General features: G+C 40.5%; 1 pseudogene; it reads right to left on the bottom strand.

The window, feature by feature from the left end:
- Positions 1 to 12030: 12030 nt before the first annotated feature.
- On the bottom strand, positions 12031 to 14219 carry LOC139177351 (flavin reductase (NADPH) pseudogene; annotated as a pseudogene).
- Between the last annotated feature and the right edge of the window lie 1072 nt (positions 14220 to 15291).

A 15291-nucleotide genomic window follows, 5' to 3' on the forward strand; every position in this document is an offset into this window, starting at 1 on the left:
CCTGTGATTACCTGCCAGGCACTTAAGACAGTGGAAGGCTCAGCAAGCATCCAGAGAAAATGCAGCAACTGGGTTGCTGAATTTGGACTATCTGGGGAAGGGATGTTGTGAGAGTAATCAGACTTGGCCCACGATGCCTAAGCATAATGAACATCAATACCTGGGGATATGCAAGAAAGAGGGGAATGCAATTTGAGACACTGACACATATCTGCTATTGTTTCAGGAAGTGGGACCACTTCCAGGGCCGGAAACTGGGCTCTTGTCTAACACTCGGAAATGAGTTGTCCGAGGAGACACATGTGCTGACAAAGCAAGAGATTTTATTGAGAAAGGGCACCAGGGTGGAGAACAGTAGGGTAAGGGAACCCAGGAGAACTGCTCTGCCGCATCTCAGGTTTTATGGTGATGGGCTAGTTTACGGGTGATCTTTGGTCAATCATTCTAATTCAGAGTCTTTCCTGGTGGTGCACGCATCCCTCAGCCAAGATGGATGCTGGCGAGAGGGATTCTGGGAAGTGGACAGACACGCGGTGTCTCCTTTAGACCTTTCCGGACCTCTTCCGGTTGGTGGTGGCTTATTAGTTCCCTATTCCTTAACAGGATCTCCTGTCATAAAACAACTCATGCAAATGGTTACTATGGTGCCTGGTCAGGGTGGGCAGTTTCAATCAGCGTGCTTCCCCTAACACTACCAGTGCTGTGTTTTTATGAAGACAGCCTTTTCCCAGGCGGAGGAAGAATGAGGTGGAATGATTAGACTAATTCACAGTCACTCATCTTTTCTCAACTTGCCTTGTCTTCTGGTTTACTTAACCATGGGACCAGTCACTGACCTTTACAGGCGTGCAGAAGAACAGCTATTTACCTAATTCAGAGGTAGGTAAATTAGGTCTCAGAGGAGTGTAATGCAGACTGTTTTAAATATTTTAAAAAGAAGATTTAAAAATATATAAATGTATTATACTTAAGTCATGCAATGTGGCTTTTCCAGAAAGATTAGAAGAAAATGGTCAATTGTACAGACTTTGAATTCACAAGACCCAGATCTTCACGACCCAGATAATCACGATGGTATGATCACTGACCTAGAGCCAGACATCCTGGAATGTGAAGTCAAGTGGGCCTTAGAAAGCATCACTACGAGCAAAACTAGTGGAGGTGATGGAATTCCAGTTGAGCTGATGATGCTGTGAAACTGCTGCACTAAATATACCAGCAAATTTGAAAACACAGCAGTGGCCACAGGACTGGAAAAGGTCAGTTTTCATTCCAATCCCAAAGAAAGGCAATGCCAAAGAATGCTCAAACTACCACACAATTGCACTCATCTCACACGCTAGTAAAGTAATGCTCAAAATTCTCCAAGCCAGGCTTCAGCAATATGTGAACCGTGAACTTCCAGATGTTCAAGCTGGTTTTAGAAGAGGCAGAGGAACCAGAGATCAAATTGCCAACATCCGCTGGATCATGGAAAAAGCAAGAGAGTTCCAGAAAAACATCTATTTCTGCTTTATTGACTATGCCAAAGCCTTTGACTGTGTGGATCACAATAAACCGTGGAAAATTCTGAAAGAGATGGGAATACCAGACCACCTGACCTGCCTCTTGAGAAATTTGTATGCAGGTCAGGAAGCAACAGTTAGAACTGGACAGGGAACAACAGACTGGTTCCAAATAGGAAAAGGAGTTCGTCAAGGCTGTATATTGTCACCCTGTTTATTTAACTTCTATGCAGAGTACATCATGAGAAATGCTGGACTGGAAGAAACACAAGCTGGAATCAAGATTGCCGGGAGAAATATCAATAACCTCAGATATGCAGATGACACCACCCTTATAGCAGAAAGTGAAGAGGAACTAAAAAGCCTCTTGATGAAAGTGAAAGAAGAGAGTGAAAAAGTTGGCTTAAAGCTCAACATTCAGAAAACGAAGATCATGGCATCTGGTCCCACCACTTCATGGGAAATAGATGGGGAAACAGTGGAAACAGTGCCAGACTTTATTTTTCTGGGCTCCAAAATCACTACAGATGGTGACTGCAGCCATGAAATTAAAAGACGCTTACTCCTTGGAAGGAAAGTTATGACCAACCTAGATAGCATATTCAAAAGCAGAGACATTACTTTGCCAAAAAAAGTTTGTCTAGTCAAGGCTATGGTTTTTCCTGTGGTCATGTATGGATGTGTGAGTTGGACTGTGAAGAAGGCTGAGCGCCGAAGGATTGATGCTTTTGAACTGTGGTGTTGCAGCAGACTCTTGAGAGTCCCTTGGACTGCAAGGAGATCCAACCAGTCCATTCTAAGGGAGATCAGCCTTGGGATTTCTTTGGAAGGAATGATGCTAAAGCTGAAACTCCAGTACTTTGGCCACCTCATGTGAAGAGTTGATTCATTGGAAAAGACTCTGATGCTGGGAGGGATTGGGGGCAGGAGGAGAATGGGACTACAGAGGATGAGATGGCTGGATGGCATCACTGATTCGATGGACGTGAGTCTCAGTGAACTCTGGGAGTTGGTGATGGACAGGGAGGCCTGGTGTGCTGCGATTCATGGGGTGGCAAAGAGTCGGACATGACTGAGCTACTGATCTGATCTGATCTGATCTGATATTTGAATACTGGTCTCACTGCTTACCTCTGTCATTAGCTCCTATTTTTAAAAACCTCTCTGAAGCTTACTTTATCTTCACAACAACTCCATGGGGTTGGTACTGAGATATTTCTTCTTTCACCAATGAATAAATTAATTTCATTTACAGTATTTAGCATATGGTTTAAAAAATGAGCAAATGCTCATTGAACATATACTATGGGATATATATAATCAGGTAGAGAGGTTACAAAGATTAATAAAACACAATTGTTGTCAGAGAAGTTAACAATCTAGTGAGGAAAACAAGTATGGGCAGGTGATTTGCCAGGTGGCAAATGTACAAAGAGTTAGGAACACAATGTGTCATTCTAACCAAGACCTCAAGGCTCCCTGGTGGAGGTGACAAAAGAGCTATGCCTTGAAGAAGAATGCATAGGATTTGGCCATATTGGGTGCTGTCTTGGGCATTATCTTATTTTTAGGGGGGTTAAAGGTAAGTCTGAAGTTCTTAAAAAAAAAGTAATAGAAGAAAAACAGTCATAAAATAGAGCCAAAAGATGACTTTGTATGTGATTAATACATGGAATGGTTGCAAACCGCCAGAGAGGAGAGCTATAAGGCACCCTACACCCTTAACAAGAAGCCACAGGCAAGCTTTCTGTGCAAATCCTCTAATCCTATTGATCCTGCCTGGAAAGCAGTGAGGCTAGTCAGCAGCACAGAAGGGTGGTGATCGGCAGCAAGTGCTCACGGCAGGCGCTGCACGCTTTGGGAAACTTAATCATATAACCTTCTTCATTACTCACGAAATCACCCGCTGTCAATACTCCAGCCCCGGCCTCCCTGACTACTGCTGTTTAAGATCCTGTCAATCTTCACCCGCGATTTTGCCAACCAAATTCACTCAGAGCTATTTACAGGCAGTATTATCTCTACTGATAACATTACACCATTCGTGCTATACAGAAATAGGAAAATAAAAGTCATTCAGCCTTTTCATTCTGGCATTCCCTTTTGCAAAAGGCAAAGGGCCCATCTCTGTGAATGAGGACTGGAATAGAAACGCCCTGCTATGCTGTTGTTAAAAGCCAGAAGAGCTGACTTTTATTATTCCAAGGAAGATTTTGGTCTGAACCACATGATGACATCATTATGATCATGAAATTAATTAAGAATCATTATTGACTATCTCACTGCATCAGGCCATATATATGCTATCAGGGTTTCCTGTACCAATACTCTAAATTCATTACTATCTCTCTTGTGCTAAAATGAAAAAAATACATGCACAGAGGAGTTTAAAAGGAAAAAACAAACAAACCTGTCCAAGAAGATCTATCTAGTGACAGAAAGAGAAGCACAGTTTAAACCCAGGTTTGCCTGTTGCCATAGCCCTTATAATTTCCACTGATAAGTATATTTTTAGTCAATCCTTCATATGATGATTGTTGACGCAGAAATAAAATTCCTACTCAATTACTGACTTTCAGAATTAGAGATAAATTGACCTAACCAGACCTTTTCTAAAATAGTGATAAATTAAGTGATAAGAATCTTTAGGTAATAAGAATGTATTGCCATCATACTTAAGGGACAGTTTGAGATTTAAAGCACCCTGAGAATCTATTTTGTCTTTCAATGGGTAAACTGAATTATCATACTCACTCCAAATTTAATTCCAAATATGAACTCTCTACAGTTTTGATAAATGTATGCCAGTTTCTTTTTAATATCCCAAGGCCACTGGAAAGAGAGCAAGTTTCTACTGAATAATTTCTTTTCCGCAATCCCAATATCTGCTTTCTTTCACTTACTCTAATCCCATGGCTTATGAACTATAATGTCCCAAATGACTACACAATACTCCAGGTAGAATTGTGGTCATCATTATTTTCTTTCACTCCCACAATGTTACCATTTGACATAATATCTACATTCTTAATAAATGAATTCACATTTTCTTATCTCCACCATTCTAGAGTTTTAATTCATTCCCTTGGCATTAGCTTCAAGTACAATTTAAAGAGACTTAAAGTCACCTGTTGCATGTTTACCTTCTAGCAACATACCTCTCCTTGCATGAAGGCATACTAAGTGGCTTCAGTCGTGTTTGACTCTTTGAGACACTATGGACCATTGCCCACCAGGCTCCTCTATCCATGGGATTCTCCAGGCAAGAATACTGCAATGGGATGCCATGCCCTCCTCCAGGAGATCTTCCCAACCCAGGGATCGAACTCTCATCTCTTATGTCTTCTGCACTGGCAGGTGGGTTCTTAACCACTAGTGCCACCTAGGAAACTCCTCTTACTACTACATCAGTTGTTGTGAAATGCAAGTCTTGTGTTTGTGCTACCTCATTTAAAATGATTCGATGTCTCCCTGTTCTTCTCAGGAGGAAGTCCAGGCTGCTTAGCAAATTGGTGTCGTCATGGTCTTCCCACTGTCTTCTATCCAGCCTCCTTTGTCACTTCCAAACATATAATCACAAGTCCAGGGACACTTGACACCTTGACACACACTGCCTCGTATGTGATGCCTTTGAACATTGTGCTTCTATAGCCTGGAAATACCTCTACTTTGGCCAGTTTCTGGTTTAACATAACTTTTTCTCATGGAAGATGACACTCTTTTGCGTGAGGTCTTCCTTTCTCTCGTAGGCAGGATAAGATGCTCCTTTCCCATGTCCTTATTGAACTATTCATTTATTCAAGCCATCCATTCAAGCAACATGTATTTATAGGGAACACATATAAATAAACTGACAAAAATACATAAACATGACACTTTTTATATTAAATGCTTTGAAAACAAGGAAACCAAGGTTAATGAGAAAAATCAAGGGAAGGGGCAATGTTTGCTTTGCATTGGCTGGCCAGGAATCTAATCCCTGAGAAGGTAAGATTTGCATTGAGATCTAAATATGAGAGAAGAGCCAATCACATGAAGAGGTGAGGAATGGCAATCTAGATAAGGGGGACAGCAAAAGCCAAGGCCCTGAGGATGAGGATGAATTTGACAAGCTGAAGCTGAAACTCCAGTACTTTGGCCACCTCATGCAAAGAGTTGACTCATTGGAAAAGACCCTGATGCTGGGAGGGATTGGGGGCAAGAGGAGAAGAGGATGACAGAGGATGAGATGGCTGGATGGCATCATTGACTCAGTGGACATGAGTTTGGGTGAACTCCGGGAGTTGGTGATGGACAGGGAGGACTGGCGTGCTGCGATTTATGGGGTCACAAAGAATCGGACACGACTGAGCAACTGAACTGAAAGGAGCTGATGGAAAACCACTGTAGACTCCTCATAACATTCCACAAACTGATAGCTTCATTAGGTAGGAATTCATACTCCAAACTCCAAGTGCTCTCTTTTGTTCAGAGCTTGTACACTGACCATTTATGATTTATTAAGCACACAAAACTATTTGTGAAAAAATGGATAAATGTTTACTGTGCATAGCCCTTCTATGGTATGAGCTTCTTGAAGCCAGAAACCCTATTTGTTTCTGTGTCCTTCGTGGCTGTTGACCAAACTTGACACAAAGAAGGTGCTCAGTAGATATTTTTTCAAATGACTGAATGGATGAATGAATAAATTAATAAATGATATGGGCCTAATTTAAGCATTAAATCTTATTGGCTGTTATAATTTTAAGTATAACTAATCTCTAAAATGTGTCCTATGTCCTTAACCTGGCTTCACATTAGAACAGCAGGGGAATAAAATAAGAAAAATACTAGGCGGTCTGCTCATTACCCTCTGTCCTCTTCTCACCTCATTGACCAAGGACATGGTCTCCTACTCTAGGGAGTCTGTGATTATTTGTATTTCCAGGTGGCACTGCCAAGAAGCTTGGGGGCTATACTGTTTACTGGTTAATAGCTAATCCCAAGTTTCTTTTGCTGTCACTGAGATAAATGGTACATACTGCAGACAAGATCAGAAATGAAGCAAATTTTCAGCAGGGGGCAAGAGCAAACTTGTGTTGTATGGTCTATACTAAATCCCCAGCATTTGTGTGTGGATTTACTTGAAGAAAAAGATAGAAACAGGATTTTAGTGCTCAAAATTCCAACATTAAACTTGTTTTTATACAGGGAACTTACATTTATAACCAATTAATTGCGGGATACAATTATTATATTGAATCATCCATTTCTCTCTTTCCCTTTTCTGCGTGTACTCCTAGTCCTATATTTAGTGATAGATCAGGATGAATACTTTTTTGAGATGTGAATTTTATTTTTCTTCCATTTACAGATGGGAATAATGAAATGCAGAGAGAAAGGGACATAATTACAGGTACATAATGAATAGATGGAACTACAGGATTCTTAAGCCACTGTGTTTCCTTTGGTGTATAAGTCAGTTTCTTTAGCTCTAAAATGGAGATACTCACAGAATTATTGTGCAGACTTAAATAGATATAACGTTTATTCTTCTGAACTGGAATCCAGAGGAATCAATTCTGTATACCAATGTGTTTTGACAGCTTAATTTTATGTTGCTAAAGATTCTCCTGGGCTTCCCTAGTGGCTCAGCTGGTAAAAAATCTGTCTGCAATGCAGGAGACCTGGGTTTGATCCCTGGGTTGGGAAGATCCCCTGGAGAAGGGAACAGCTACCCACTCCAGTATTCTGGCCTGAAGAATTCCATGGACTAATTCCATGGGGTCACAAAGAGTCGGACACAACTAAGTGATTTTCACTTTCAAAGATTCTCCTATTCAAATGTATTTGAGCAAGTGCTAATGAGGTGGATGAAACTAGAGCTTATTACACAGAGTGAAGTAAGTCACAAGGAGAAAAACAAATATTGTATATCTATATCTATATCTATATGAAATCTAGAAAGATGATACTGATGAACCTATTTGCAGGGCAGCAATGGAGACAAAACATAAAGAATAAACTTATGGACACAAGGGGTGGATAGGAAGGAGGGTGGGATGAATGGGGAGAGGAGTATGGAAACATATATACTAAAATATGTAAAATAAAGAGCCAGTGGGAATTTGCTGTATGACCCAGGGATTCAAATCAGGGCTCTGTAACAACCTAGAAGCATGGGAAAGGGTAGGTGGGAGGGAGGCTCACGAGGGAGGGGACACATGTGTACCTATGGGTGGTCCATGTTGATGTATGGCGGAAACCAGCACAATACTGTAATCATCCTTCATTTACAAATAAATTTAAAGAGTGACTAAAAAAATACTCCTATTCATAAATTCTTGGACTTGGCCCTTTACATGGCAATCAGGCTCTCTCCTAATTATTTCTAGGAAACCTAATCATAGGGCACTGTATTTTTGCAATTTGGTATGAAATGAATATTTATCTTCTAATCCAATCCTCCAGTGTCAATAACCATAAATTTAGGGTGCTGCTGCTACTGCTAAGTCACTTTAGGTGTGTCCGATTCTGTGCAACCCCATAGACGGCAGCCCACCAGGCTCCACCGTCCCTGGGATTCTCCAGGCAAGAACACTGGAGTGGGTTGCCACAGGACAGGGTACTGCTTCATTTATATACTCAGGTAGAATGCTATATTCCTGTGTAATTTTTGGGACTATCTTCCTCAAGTTTGGAGGTCTGCTTTTGAACTCCACACCTGATCATTATGTTAACATTAACGGTTTCAACCACTTTCCAAGGCATCTACCTGTAACTCCTGAATATCTACATTCTTGAATATCTAAAAAGATGCAGAATACTGACCATAGTTCAGCTGGTAAAGAATCTGCCTGCAGTGGAAGAGACCCCCATTTGATTCCTGGGTTGGGAAGACCCACTGGAGAAGGGATAGGCTATCCATTCCAGTATTCTTGGGCTTCCTTTGTGAGTCAGCTGGTAAAGAATCCACCTGCAGTGAGGGAGACCTGGGTTCAATCCCTGTGTTGGGAAGATTCCTTGGAGAATGGAAAGGCTACCCACTCCAGTATTCTGACTTGGAGAATCCCATGGACTGTACTGTCCCAGGGGCTCACAAAGAGCCAGACATGACTGAGCCACTTTCACTTTCACTGTATTCTAGCCACTGGACAAGGCAATTTATTCGAAGCCTTTTGTGTGTGTTAAAGAAAAATTATTATATATGCCCAGTTATAAGACGTCTTATAAACTGTCAAAGTCACTGTACCAAGCCACTTCCTTAATACATTTTAAATGCATTAATGGCCCTTGAGATTTTGAAAATAACTGATAATTTTTTTTAATGTGCCCAAGTAATATAGATAAGACTGGCCTTTAAATGTGCCATACTTTTTAAATACTTTGGCATCTTTGCAGTTAACATTTGGCATTGGATAATAAGTCACAAGTCTGAGTACTTTGATAACATAATGCTGTGCTTCTCAGCATTTGCCACCATTCATCTTTCACAATCTCCCATTCATTTTGTTAATTTTAATCTTAAAATATTCCTCTGACCATTTGTTTTTGTATTAGTATTTGTATTAGGTTGCCCTGATACATAGACTATGTTAATTTTCTTTATCATTCTCATAATAAAAATAATCCTTTTTACACAAAATTTAAAGAGTAAAATAAGCTTCATGAAAAGGAAATCCTAAAATTATTGAAGTGGTAAAAACTTGAAAGATAACATAAAGAAGGAAATATGGGAGTCTGAAGATGGTTTAATGATGGAATCCAACCATTCATTTATTTCTTATGTAAATTTATCAAACATCTATGAAGCATTTACATGGGAACATAGTAATAGAAATTTAATTCATAGCAATAGAGTTTAAAAGTGGACTAGATATATTAATACCTCTTGCCCTAAAGGAGCTTACCATACAGTAGGAAAAAATGAAAACATACAAGCTCAATAAATACAGTAAGTGACTTACCAAAAGTTTTTCCTTTTGCTTACCACGCTGGCTGCTGTTGCTATATCCTCTTTTGCCACCTACTTAATATTTTGTTCGCCTGACTGGATTTCTTCCCATCACCTACTGCTTCAACTACTCTCAAGCATCTGTCCCACTCCAATAGGTTTTTTTTGTCTCTCATCTCTAACTCTTCCAAATGACCTTTGTCTTGACAGCTTTTTGCTAAGCCTGAACTAAGCTTTGGCAACCCCATATTTTTGCTAAGCACCGCCCTTGGGTTGGGTTTCAGTTCTAGGACCTTATTCCTGAGATTCTGGGTACCCAGAAAACTTCTGGGTTTAAGCCAAACAGAGAAACAAGAGATGAACTAATGTAGCCTTTTGTCACTCAATTGCAGGGACTATTCTGAGCATGGATTCTATGCAATTCTGCTATAAATTGACCAAGTTTGGTGGTAGTGTTAAGGGCACAGTGAATAGGGAATGAAGCAGAGGGACAGATGGATGCTTTCAGAATCCTTAAGGCAGGAAATGGAGATACGCAGTCACAGTACTTAAGGAGAAAGACTGTTAGCAGAAAAAAAAAAAAAAATGTAGCTGCAAGCATGAAGGTCTTCACTTCAGTCATGCTTGACATGAGGGGTGAAGTCAAAAATATCTTTTGGGGCAGCGGTTCTGCCTGCTGTGTCTGCCTTCATGAAAATCTTTCACTGAGGAAATATATGCTTCAAAATTCAAATGAGCAAAGATTTTTCTCTCCTCACATAAATTTAAAGAGTAAATTCAAACATGCTCCTGCCTTAATGAAAATAAGCTGTTTAAAGAAAGTCATAACTAGATATACCTTTGAGGCAAGAGACTTTTATTGACTTTTGCATGATGGTAGTGATAAAGAACCCACCTGCCAACGCAAGAGACATAAAAAGATCTGGGTTTGATCACTGGGTCAGGAGGATCCCCTGGAAGAGGGCACGGCAACCCTCCTCCATTATTCTTGTCTGGCGAATCCTCATGGACAGAGGAGCCTGTTGGGCTACAGCCCACAGCGTCACAAAGAGTCAGTCCCAACTGAGTAACTTGGCACACACACAACTTAAACACCCATCACAGTGACAAGACAGGTGAAAGACATTTGACGGAATTCATGGCCAACGTTTTTGCGACCCCATGGACAGTAGTCTGCCGGCTTTCTCTGTCCATGAGATTTTCCAGGCAAGAATAATGGGGTGGGTAGTGATTCCCTTCTCCAGGGCATCTTCTCAACCTAGGGATTGAACCTGGGTCTCCTGCTTTGCAAGTAGATTCCTTACTGTCTAAGCCACCAGAGAAGCCCCTTCATATATAATGACAGATTTCAATTAGTAAACAAGCTAAGAGGCAGACATACCTTGAAATCCAGAATGTGAGATTTTGGAAGAGATGTCTAAGGTAGCCAAGTATTGGGTATGTAAATATATGTTATCTAACTTTTCAAGGTCTGTAAAGTAAGAATAACTTCCCAAAGAGCTATGTGTCTTTAAGTACTATTAGGAGAGAAAGAGTGCAGTACATGATTAACAATATCTGCTTTGGGTAAAAGAAGGGAAAACAGAAGTATTAGCTTGATGTTTTGGCTTTTCCTAATTCTTGTCATATATCCCCATTGCAAAGATTTCAAAGTAAAATATTTATTTGTCTGAGCTCACTTAATCATTAAGAGATCAATTAGAATCTAGGGTTTTTTGTTTTTGTTTTTTTTCAATCTCTTTGAAGCTAAATAATGAGACTGAGAGGAAAATAAAATGGAGGTATTAAGAGTGTCTACTTAGTAGATTTCCAGTCACATTTGACATAAAGAATGTTAAAAACCTAGTGTAAAGTTAGAACTCCGTGGTCACTATTACCAAAAATGAAAAATGAACTTGTGTTCAAGGCTTTTCTAAGTCATAGTTGACATGAAATCAAGTGAGATGAACTGTACCAATTTTTTTAAGGGCTATTGAACAAGAACTGCCTGTGTTTCCAGAGTGGAATCTTGGCTAAGATACACTGGAAAAAGTGCCATCTGCTCTTCCATTGTCTGCATATAGAAAAGGGCCCTTAGTTAAAACTCATTTGAAATGAAACAGTTGAGAAAGTGTGTTGCTGGAGCAAGGCAAAATTGAGAACAAAAAACATGTATTGCTTCTTCAAATTTTGCCTGAGGGCTGCATCCTAAATCTAAGTGACCAAGTATGACTATAAAGAGTGGTCACAGCCAGACTTTGTTTTCAGTCCCTTAGTAGTGTCTGACTCTGTGACCCTATGGCCTGCACTATGCCAGGCTTCCCTGTCCTTCACTATCTCCTGGAGTTTTCTCAAATTAATTTCCATTGAATTGGTGATGCCTTCCAACCATCTCATCCTCTGCCACCCTCTTCTCCTTTTGCCTTCAATCTTTCCCAGCATCATGGTCTTTTCCATATGAGTTGTCTCTTTGCATCAGGTAGCCAATGTATTGGAGCTTCAGCTTCAGCATCAGTCCTTCCAATGAATAGTCAGGATTGATTTCCTTTAGGATTGACTGGTTTGTTCTCCTTGCAGTCCAAGAAACTCTCAAGTGTCTTCTCCAGCACCAGTTAAAGTGTTGCACTCAATATGTCAGCAAATTTGGAAAATTTGGAAAACTCAGCAGTGGCCACAGGAATGGAAAAGATCAGTTTTCATTCCAATCCCAAAAAAGGGAAGTGCCGAAACAATGTTCAAACTACCAGAAATTGTGCTCATTTCACATGCTAGTAAGGCTATGCTCAAAATCCTTCAAGCTAGGCTTCAACAGTACGTGAACCGAGAATATCTAGATGTACAAGCTGGGTTTAAAAAAAGCAGAGGAACCAGAGATCAAATCGCCAACATTCCCTGGATCATAGAGGAAGCAATGGAATTCCAGAAAAAGCATCTACTTCTGCTTTACTAATTACAGGAAAGCCTTTGACTGTGTGGATTAGAGCCAGACTACATGTAAAATTTGGAGAAATCTATTAACTGCTATGAATATTTCTGTCTTGTGGATTCAATGAAAAAGTATTGTACTTGTGCTTCTGAGACTTAATTCTGTAACCAATCCACTGATGTCTATTGCTGGGGAAGAAAGAAAAAAAAAAAATGTCTAGCTGAACTAAGAACCAAACTGAGCATAAAGAAAGAAAAATAAGTGTTTTGGTGCAGATGAAGCGAAGCCGTGCATGGCAGCAAATACTCTGAAGATATTGATGCCAGCACTGTGTCAGAAAAACATAACTAATAGAGTGTGTTCCTCCTCCCACAGGCTTCATTCTGATCATCTGGAGGGCTCATTTAATGCATGGGATACCACATTTAATATCGTCAATCATGGTGATAAATTGACTGTAATAAATTGGCAAAATCTATTATCAATAGATATTATATTTCTGGGGCTACTGAATAGCATGAGATTTAAGAGTTTGCTTTGTCTAGGTACTAGTTACAAAAGGAAGGTACTAACTGCATTTTGGGTCTCTTCTTTTCTTTTTTTTTAATTTGAAGCTCTTGGTTCAAGACTGATTGGGTGCTGTCCTGCAAGAAAGAGTTGGTACTGGTGGGAGTAGCAGTTGCTGTTCCCATTGTGCTCATTGGCAGTGAGTCGGCACAGCCTGAAATGGCCCAATTCATGTTTGGAGATGACCTTGAGGGCCCTCATTCATCCAGGGTCACTGAGTATGGGCCCCACTCAGCAGCTGTTCTCCTTCAGGTGGCAGCATCATAGCCATGAAACTCAGGCTGACTCCTGCGGTATCTTGTGCATCCGACTGTGGTCATTGGTCATATCTTGCAGTCTTGGGGGCACCTTGCATGGGTCCCACAGTAGGAAGGCCAAGGTCCATGTCATGGGCCCTTATGGCCCCACAATGTTCCAGGCACCCTCAGATATCACTGTGGCAGGACCGAGATCACTGCTGGTGCCCAGCAGTGTGATGATGGCGTTCTTTCCAGCCTCAGTCTAGTCATGTCAGCCACCTGCTGGACATCACCCTCTATCACGTGGGCTGGCTGGGACCCTCTGCAGGCAGCCTGGAGGAGGTGTTCCACACCAGCACTATCATCTCAGAGCCTACCTGCACCGCCTGACCAGGTGGTGAGCCTGGTCCTCCCATGGCGCCAAAGAGGGCAATCTTCTTAACAGCCATGCTTCAGGGTCATGGGGGTGCGAGGCCTTGGAGTCAAAAGACACACAATAATTGACTTGGACTCTTCTTCAAATTAATTTTCCATTTGGTGTCAGGGAAAATCTGTTGTATATATTGAAAATTGGGGTGATTTTCTTTAATGAAATACCTACAACCTATGTCCATAGTCTTTTGATCCCCTAAATTATTCAGATTTTAGTTTAAATCCAGCTTACTACTCTATACTAGTGGTAGTAGAATTCAGCAAGATACTGCAACTTGCAAGGCTTCAGTTTCTTCATTTGCAAAATGAGGTTAAATTTATTTATCAAGGCTTGTTCACAGGACTGATGCAGAGGCATAATTCATGATTAAAATGTCAACACAAATCCCAATATCAATGAAACAACTAAATTAACTCTTTATACTTCAAGGCTTAGAATGTCAATTTCTTTGCCTATCTGTATCTGTATCTTTATTCACATCTGTATCTATATTTAATGCACACCTGTTTCCAGGTGGCGATAGTGGTAAAGAATCTGTCTGCCAACACAGGAATAAGAGACACAGGTTTGATCCCTGAGTTGGGAAGACCCCCTGGAGAAGGGCACAACAACCCACTCCAGTATTCTTACCCGGAGAATCCCATGGACAGAGGAGTCTGACGGACTATGGTCCATAGGTTCGCAAAGCGTCAGACACAACTGAAGTGTCTTACCATGCACGTGTGTTGTATACCTAAAGTAATATAATATAGTTCCATACGAGGTTCTATAACCTCTATACAAAATTTCCTTGATTTCCTAATAATCATCTGAGGTACAACTTTCATTAAAATCAGAATACTTACCTTTAGCTTTTTTGCCCAATTTAATCTTGATTCAAACCTGTATCTTATAACAGAGAGTCAGCCACATTTCTTTTTCAGGAATTCAGGTTATATTTTATTTGTTGTGGTAACTGATGTCAAAGATTGTAAGTTGGTCAGCCAGTACTGTAGGAATTATGAAGCTACAACTTTCCAACATAAATTTTCATCCTAGAAGTCTTGTCAAAAAACCTTTCTGCACACCTGAGTGGTACTTGGGAGTCAGGCTCTATTTCTAAAAACAAAACTTTAAGAAGAGTGTTCACTGAAGAGCAGACGAGAGATAAAGATGTTTAGGAATAATCGGCTTAGTTGTTACATAAATTCAGTGAACCCAACCGTGTTTCACTGCGTTCTTTTTTCCTTCTCTGAGCCAGTGTTTATACACAAAAATCTTGGAATACTCTTGTTTTCATCTACTGCAGCTTTTCTAGGAGCACCACTGCCTTCCAAAAGCAAATGAAAATGCCTACGATTATATTAATTTGCATTACAACACATAACTTGTTAAAAGGATAGATAATTTTTAGTGACTAGGCAGGTGTTTTCATTCTAACATCAGGAATTACATTTCATCATGCATTTGCTGGTCTACATATCACATTTGAATGATTTTTCAGGAATTGAAATTTTAAGCCACCCAAAGCCCCTGTTTCGAATTCTCAGCCCTACATTCTGGGAGGAGTCTCAGCCCATCTTCACAAGTGGAGCATGTGATTCTTTCCTAGCTAATCAGAACTTTGCAACCTCCTCACCCCAGTCATTTGTTCAGGTGTGGGTATGTGATCTGGCCATTGCCAACCAAACTCAGTAAAATGTTTTCTTTGAATCTGACAGGAATGACTT

The sequence above is a fragment of the Bos indicus genome, chromosome 18, assembly GCF_029378745.1.
Source record: "Bos indicus isolate NIAB-ARS_2022 breed Sahiwal x Tharparkar chromosome 18, NIAB-ARS_B.indTharparkar_mat_pri_1.0, whole genome shotgun sequence".
Taxonomy (NCBI): domain Eukaryota; kingdom Metazoa; phylum Chordata; class Mammalia; order Artiodactyla; family Bovidae; genus Bos; species Bos indicus.